The 8,445-nt window shown below is 41.8% G+C and overlaps 1 pseudogene; it reads left to right on the forward strand.

Moving 5' to 3' along the window:
• The first annotated feature begins 4,972 nt into the window (after positions 1 to 4,972).
• On the forward strand, positions 4,973 to 5,537 carry LOC102862528 (annotated as a pseudogene).
• Positions 5,538 to 8,445: the final 2,908 nt, after the last annotated feature.

Here is an 8,445-nt window from a genome sequence, read left to right on the forward strand (position 1 = left end):
CATGGACTTGGCCATGACTCTTAGCAAACCCACAAACAGCATATTTGAACTTTGTTCTATCCTGCTCCATCCTCATGATTTCTGTCATTCTCAAGCCCCTTGTAGTTGTCTTAATCCATTTTGTGGAAGGTCTTCCTCTCTTTTTCTGACGTTCTTCCTTCCCCAGCATGATACCTTTTCCCAAGGACTGGGCCTTCCTAATAAGATGCCCCACATGTGTGTGATGTTGTCTCACGATCCTTGCCTCTAAGGAGGGAGCACCTTGGTTGCATTTCTTCCAAGACAGATTCACTCGTTATGTTGACGGTCCATTCAGTACTTTTCTCCAACCCTAAAAGGCAAAGACATGGATACTTCTTCAGTCGTCTTTATTCATTGTCCAATTTTCAGATGCATAGGAAACAATTGAAAATACAATGGCTCAATAAGGCGCACCTTTAAACTGCTGGCATTGACCTTTGGCCTTTTGCAGAAGCCCTTGAAGTGGATATTCCCAATGGAACACTGCGATCTTTCGATTTCTGGACTGTGGCTACCATGGATGTTGATTGTGGATCCCAGCAAAATGAAATCAATGACACTGGTCTTATAAAGAATCTGTTTTCATATGAAGTTGTAATTACATTCTCCATCTCTTTGAAAAATGGTAATGGGGTCTGGATTGAGATTATATTGTATTTCACTTTTGGTGGTGTTGGCATTTTCACACTATTAAGCTTACCAGTTGATGAGCACGGCACATTTTCCCATTCCTATAGGTAGGTGTCTTTGGGTTTCTTGGATTAGTGTTTCGTGGTTTCCTTTATTTAGTTCATCTTTTTGTTTGTTTCAGATTTTTCTTAATATTTTTTTTTTAAATTTTATACTGGTTTACTTACAGAGTTCAAAAACATTGTTTTCACTCTGTTTTGTGCAATGTTGGGGAGGGAAGGAGGGCCTCTGGCCTGGACAGATCGCCTAAGCTCCAGATAAGTGCAAGCCCCCCAAGGGCCTTTAATGCGGGGTAGAGAAAGCTCCCCTGTGTTTGACTGTACCGGCTTGAGAAAACTCACCACCGGGGAAGACAGCTCCCATGTCTGTTGAGCTGGGAGTGGTCCACATGAGGCTGAGGTTCTCCTATCCAATCCACATGCCCCATGTCTGTAAGCCCACCCTATCCTGTCTTGCTGTTTACCTGGTTGTATATAAGAGTGCTGCAGTCCCAATAAAATAGAGCTGGATTGACTTTCTGATCCTCTCCTGGAGTGGTCTGTCTCTGCTGTGCTTACCCCCATCAGAGTGTTGCTGTTAAGTTACCGGCAAACAGACGGCAACAACACTGAATCTTTCCCGTCTCCTTGGCCTATCAAATTGCAGGGTTTCACTTACAGTCCTTCTGTAACTCTGGTTAGATTGTCTCTTAAATATTTTATCTGGCAAGTTTGGCTATTGTAAATTATCTCCTTTCCAGGGTTCTCTTGGTTACTCTAGAAGAATCTAACTGATTTTAGGATGTTGATCTTGTATGTACCCTGCCACTTGACTGAACTGGTCAGTTAAATTCAGTCATTTTCTTGCTGAATCTTTGGGATTTTTTTATATATGCTGTTATGTGCTGCAGAGTTGTCTGTGACTTACAATGACCCTATGCACAACAGCACTGAACCCTGCTCTATCCTGAGCCAACCTTATTGTCTCTGACCCACTTACCCCCATTATCCTAGTCATTGCATCAATCCATCTCATCCAGGGTCTTCCTCTCTTGCGCTGTCCCTCCATCCTCCCAAGCATGATGTCCCTCTCAATCTAAGGACTGTCCCTCCTTGCAACATGTCCAAAGTATGTCAAGTAAAGCTTCAAAAACCTTGCCTCTAAGAAGCAGCCTGATTTCACCCTCTCTGGGACAAATCTGCTTATTCTCTTAGCAGTCCATGGTAGATTCAATACTCTTCTCTAACACCACAGCCCAAAGGCATCAATTCTCCTTCTATCATCCTTAGTCATTGTCCAGCTTTTTGATGCATAGCACATAATTGCAAAGACCATAGCCTGGATCAGGCACACCTTAGTCTCCAGAGTGACATCATTGCTCTTCAGTACTCTGGAGATGTCCCTGACAGCAGACTTTCCCAAGGTCTTTTGATTTCTTGGCTGCTGTTACCATATCATATAATCTACAAATAGAGACACTTTTCTTCCTCTTTACCAATTGGAGTGTCTTTTATTTCCTTTGCCTATCTTATTGCTCTGGATAAGGCTTCTACTAAGAAGCTCTGGTGACCTACTAGTAAGAAATTGTGTTGCCAATCTTCACACACATAGTTCAAATAGACCAGCTGCTCCATGGAAGAATGTGTGTGAGTGAAGGTCTCTGAAAACTCGCTGAAGGGTCACCTGTGCAACTTCTCTTACAATATTTAATGGAAGTGGTGATAAAAAGCAACCATACCTGGCTCCCATTTGAAAGGGAAATGTCATCAATCTTTCACCATTTAGAGCAATGTTGGTCTTTGGGTTTTTTGCCTTTGGTTTTGTATGCTTTTGATTATGTTGGTTGAGGAATTTCTCCTCTATACTTATTGTGCTGAATATTTTTTATCAGGAAAGGTTGTTGAAGTTTGTCAAAGCCTTTTCTGGATCAGCTGAGATGATCATGTAGTTCTTTTCCTCTGTTTTATTGATGTAGTGGATTACACCAATTGTTTTTCTAATACTGAACCATCTGGTATGAATTCCACTTGAAACTGTGGCTGACTCTGAGAAGAATGGGAATCCTAGAACATTTGTTTGTGCTTATGTAAAACATATATTTGGACCAGGAGGCAGTGGTCAGAACAGAGCAAGGAGACATTTCAAGGTTCAAAATCGGGAAGGTTGTATACCAATCATGTGTTCTATTTCCATACCTTTCCAATCTATATGCAGAACAGACCATCCCGGAGACTGACTCCATGAGGAGAAATGTGGAATCAAGATTGGAGGAAGACTCATCAACAATCTGTCTTATGCAGATGACACAATTCTGCTTGCTGGAACTAAGGAGGACCTGAAGAACTTGCTGAAGAAGTTTAAGGATGGCAGCCTTCAATATGGATTGAAACATCAACATCAAGAAAACAAAGATTCAGGGGCTGAGGGAAATTTAAAGAATTTGTTTGGATTTGTATTAAAATTTTGTAAATAAATTAATGAAAAGGAAAAGATTCTCACCATTGGGCCAATTGGCAGCATCATAATGGATGGTGAAGAGATTCAGATTATTAACAGCTTTAGTTTCCTTGGCTCCACAATCAACACTTTTGGTACCAGCAGCCAGAAAATTAAAAGATGAATTGCATTGGGAAAGTTGGCTGTCAGGGATGTCTCCAGAATACTGAAGAACAACGATGTCAGTCTGGAGACTAAGGTGCACCTGATTCAGGCCACAGTCTTCACAATTGTTTGCTATGCGTCAGAGAGCTGGACAATGACTAGGGATGATAGAAGGAGAATTGATGTCTTTGAGCTGTGGTGCTGGAGAAAACTATTGACTATACCATGGACTGCTAAGAGAACAAACAGGTTTGTCGGAGAGAGGGTGAAACAGGCGGCTCCTAGGAGGCAAGGATTGTGAGGCTTCGTCTGAGATTCTTTGGGCATGTTGCAAGGAGGGACCAGTCCTTGGAGAAGGACATCTTACTTGGAAGTATGGAAGGACAGAGAAAGAGAGGAAGACTATTGATGAGATGGATTGATTCAATGACTGGGGTAATGAGGGTAGGTGTGTCAGAGACAGTAAAGTTGGCACAGGATTGGGCAGGTTTTGGGGTTATTGTACATAAGGTTGCTATGAATTGCAAATGATTCAATGGCACATAACAATAACATGATAAATGATATTTTAGATTGTGTTGGCTAAGATTTTGTTGAGAATCTTGGTCTCTATGTTCATGAAGAATATTGGTCTAGAATTTCCTTTTGTAGCGGTCTCGGTGTCTGGCTTTGGCATCAAGATTATGATTGTTTCATTAAATGAGTTTGGGAATATTTAATATTTTTCCATATTCTGAAAGAGTTTGAGCATAACTGTTGCCACATCTCTGAATGTTTGTTAGATAGAACTCACCAGTGAAAATGTCTGGCCAGGACTCTTTAGCTGGGAGTATGTTTATGACCTGTTCGATTTCTACTTTTGTAATGGATCCATTCAACTGTTTTAACTCTGTCCGTGTTAGTTGAGGCAGATAATGAGCTTCTAAAAATATGTCCATTTTCTCTAAGCTTTCAGATTTGCAAGCATATAATTCTCCATTGTCTTCTGTCATTAGACTTTCTATTTCAGTTGGTTCTGTTGTGACATCCTCCATTTCATGCCTTATTCATGTTACTGGCATCTTTGTCTTTTCCTTTGTTAGACTGGCTGGGGGCTTGTTGATTTTATTAATCCTTTTGAACCAACTTCAGTTTGATTTTTTTATTTTAGTCTTGTTAATTCTTAATTTTGTTTTTCCATTTTCCATTTCAATTTTCGTTGCTCTTATTTTTATAGTTTTCTTTCTTTTGGAGACTGTTTCCTTGGCTTGCTGATTTATTTTTCCAATTGTTACGTATGTTGGAGTAAGACACTCATTTGGGTTCTTCTCTTTAGATGTGTGTGCTCATTACTATTAGTGAATTTTTGTTGTTGTTGTTGTGTAGTGTCGAATTGGATTTGACTGACACAGGAGGAGATTGCCCTTCTTTCTCCAGCGGAGCATCTGGGGGATCCGAACCACGTACCTTTGGGACTGTAGCACAGCTTCTTGCCACTAGGCCTCCAGAGCTCCCTCTCCCTATAAATAGATCTTTCAGTAGTAATTTTGCTGTATCTCAGAGACTTTGGCATGTTTTCTTTTCATTCTTGTTTGCTTCAAGAAATGTTTTAGGCTGGGCACCGCAGCCTCACCCCTGAGCCTGCACCCCATAGGCAACTTTCCCCCCATTCACCCCACTGCAACCCCTGCAGAGGCCCCAGATGTCTAAGGAGGAGCAGGTCCTGAACCTCAAGCACAAACTCCGAGGTCCCTTCACTGACATGGTCAACACCAACTTAAAACTGGGAGACCCAAACAGACCGAAATGTGTATTTTAAAATGAAGACCACGGCCTCACGTAGGTACCATGTGAGGCCCAACGGTGGGATCACAGATGGGGCACGTCCATTAATGTATCTGTGATGTTGCAGCCTTCGATTATGATCCCAACGAGAAAAGTAATCACAAGGTTACGGTTCAGTCTATTTTGCGCTCAGTGACCCTTCTGATACGGAAGCAGTATGGAAGGAGGCAAAACCGGAAGATCTCATGGATTGAAAACTTAGATGTGTGTTTGCACTGCCAGCATAAAATAATAAACCATGTGATGTCGAAATAAAGAAAATTATATCCACAACTGCGTCAAAGACAGAAACACCAGCCGTGTCCAAATCCCTGACCTCCTCTCTGGATACTACTGAGGTCAAGAAGGTCATGAAAGAGTGTAAGTGGCCGCAGGGGGATTCAATTTATCATAACCATGTGCAAAATGAAATAGAAGTATGAAGACATCTCAGAGGTCTTGCCTTTAATTACCTCTCCCTGGGCACACACGGATAAAATGTCATATAACACACTTCACCAAAGAAGACATTTAGATGGCAAACACATGAAGAAATGTTTAAAATCCCTAGCTCTAAGAGAGATGCAAATCAAAACAACTATGAGATACCATCTGCCCCAGTCAGAATAGCAAATTTTTTTTAGAATAGCAAAATTTAACAGAACAGCAAACAACAAATGCTGGCGAGGTTGTGGAGAAACTGGAACCCTTATTCACTGTTGGTAGGAGTGTAAAATGGTGCAACCAAGGAAGTTCTGTATGACGATTAGTCAAAAAGTTGCAAATAGAAATACCATTTGACCCAGCAATTCCACCCCTGGGAATTTATCCTACAGAAACCATAACTGCCACCCAAGCAGATAAATGTACACCCATGTTTATTGCAGCTTTGTTTGCAATAGCAAAGAGCTGGAAACAACCCAAGTGCCCATCAACAAATGAATAGATAGAGAAGCTCTGGTATATTTACACAATGGAATACTATGCAGCATTGAAAAACAAGGAACTTATGAAATATTATGCAAATTGCATGACCCTGGAGGACATTATGCTGAGAGAAATACCTCAGTCATAAAAGGACAAATATTGCATAGTGCCACTGTTGTAAAATGGGACTGACATCAAGGTTGAGGGAAGATCGAGAAGGAGGGGAGGAATGATGTATGCTGCATTGAAACAGATGAGGGAGAGAACTGTTTAAAACGGATATATGATTGGGTATTATTGTCATGACAGGAGTCCAGAATGAAGGCTGCACAGTGGAGTGGACTTGGGGGGGGGAGGACTGCATAACAATGAAAGAGTTTTACTTTTCAAGGAGAAGAATGAATTGGGGGGAGGGAGTGGGCACAGAAAAGTGCAACAGTGAATGATTGGAAACCCTAAGTCTCTGTAAACTTTCATTAAAATGGATTTAAAAAGTAATACAACAAGCTTTTAGAGAGTACAAAATGTACAGTAATAATTAGGGGCAAAGAACAGTCTTTATTCAGTCAAGGAGAAGCCAGGATTCTGACCACAGTGGCATCTTGTGTCATTTTAAACGTCTGTAGCCTCCACCCATGTCCCGGGTGCCTCTCGTCAAACAGGACACTCCTTGCTGGTCTGGTGCTGGCCCTAGGGCCTCAGGAGCCCAGTGGGGAGTCCATCACCCGGCTAGTGGCCCACCACACCACTTGCACCCTTTCTTCCCTCCCTCCTCTGGTCCAGTTCTGGCTGAGTCCTCAGAGAACTGGCTGGGGTCTGGGTTTTTTCCCTTGGAAGTGTACAATGATGGGTGTTTATGGTGGAAACTCGAGCTCTGTGCTGACTGGTAGACCCCACACTTTGGAAATAAAAGTCACTGCTTTGTTCTCGTTAGGGACCAAGTTGAGTTACTGTTGGTTCACATCATGTGATTGAACTGTTTACCTGGAGACATTTAATGCATATTTATAACTTGTTTCATCAATTTCCTCTCATGTTTTCTGAGTGTCTGAGATTGTCCCCAGTGAGTCCCACTGGCTGACATTCACTGGCGCCGTCCAGTTCTGGTGGGTCCGGCAGGTGCTGTGTGGAGTGGGCCTCGGCCCTTTGGAGGCTGAGCACTGGGCGTGTGTCCCGGAGGCCATCAGGAATGGTCTGTACATAAAGACCCTTTGTGGACCCTGCATAGCAGTCAACTTACACCAGCGTCCAGTGGAGAGGAGCTGTGGTGTTCTTCCCACACCCCCACCTCTCATGTATACTCCAGCACTCACAGCCAGGTGCCCCCTCGAGTGGGTGGGAGAGGGGCCAGCCTGGGACAGGGGTGGGGGATCCATCAGGGTACAGGCCAAAGTTTGCCTGCAAGTAAATATTTTTTAAAATTTTTATTATTATTATTAATTTTAATTAAAATTTACAGAGACTTTGGATTTCCATTCATTCACTGTTGCACTTTTCTCCCTGCCCATCCCTCCCCTCCAGTTTGCTCTTCTCTTTGAAAAGTAAAATTCTTTCTGCCTGGGAGTAAATCTTAAGCTGTGAAAGACCGCCCCAATTCTGTTTGACTCTGTAGCACCTTGAAAAGAAAATTACTTGCTTCAATGATTTAGATCTTCCCAGAAGAGCTGTGGGTGAGCATTAACATTACTGGTAAGTATATTCGTTTTTTCCTGGACACAAGAGCCTACTATTTGGTCCTAAAAGCCTTCTGAGGTCCTAACTCTTCTCACTATTTCTTAGTTGTTGGAATTGACGGAAAACCTCATAAGCAGTTCCTTACTTCACTTCGGCCTTGCATGCGGACTTCTGAGTTGTAAAACAACCCAGTGGTAGATGGAGTTTGCTCCAGGACTTAAGAACAATAAATGACATAGTTGAGCCTTTACATCTTGTGGCTCCTAACCTTTATACTATAATAGACAAAGTGCTAGTCAACAAGCCTTTTATTGTAAGAACTACCTTCCCTTTGTAACTTGATTTGTGTCACTATTAGAGCCTCTACCTAGAATATTATTGCTTTTTAATTTTTTTTTTAGCCAGCAACTTTTTTTTAAATGTTACATATACTATTCTCAAGGCACATCTGATGATATATTTTATAACACATTAGGTGTCAGAAGTATGTTTAACATATGCTTTTTAATTTTTGACTCATGTACTTTTAACTTGTTAGTTAAATTTGTGTCTTCTAGGCTGTAACACTTCCATGATACATCTTCATGGATATGAACATGTATGGCTAAGCACAGTTGATAACAGTGCATCTAAATTCCAAAATCAATCTCCATAACAGTCTATGTGTTTCCTATTGCCAAAGGGGCCCTTTAGAGTAGTGAGAGAAGATCTTCACCCTGAAACCTACAGCATCTCTTTTCAGCAGGAAGT

Source organism: Elephantulus edwardii, unplaced genomic scaffold (genome assembly GCF_000299155.1).
Source record: "Elephantulus edwardii isolate Elephantulus edwardi_28Jun2011 unplaced genomic scaffold, EleEdw1.0 scaffold00315, whole genome shotgun sequence".
Classification (NCBI taxonomy): Eukaryota; Metazoa; Chordata; class Mammalia; order Macroscelidea; family Macroscelididae; genus Elephantulus; species Elephantulus edwardii.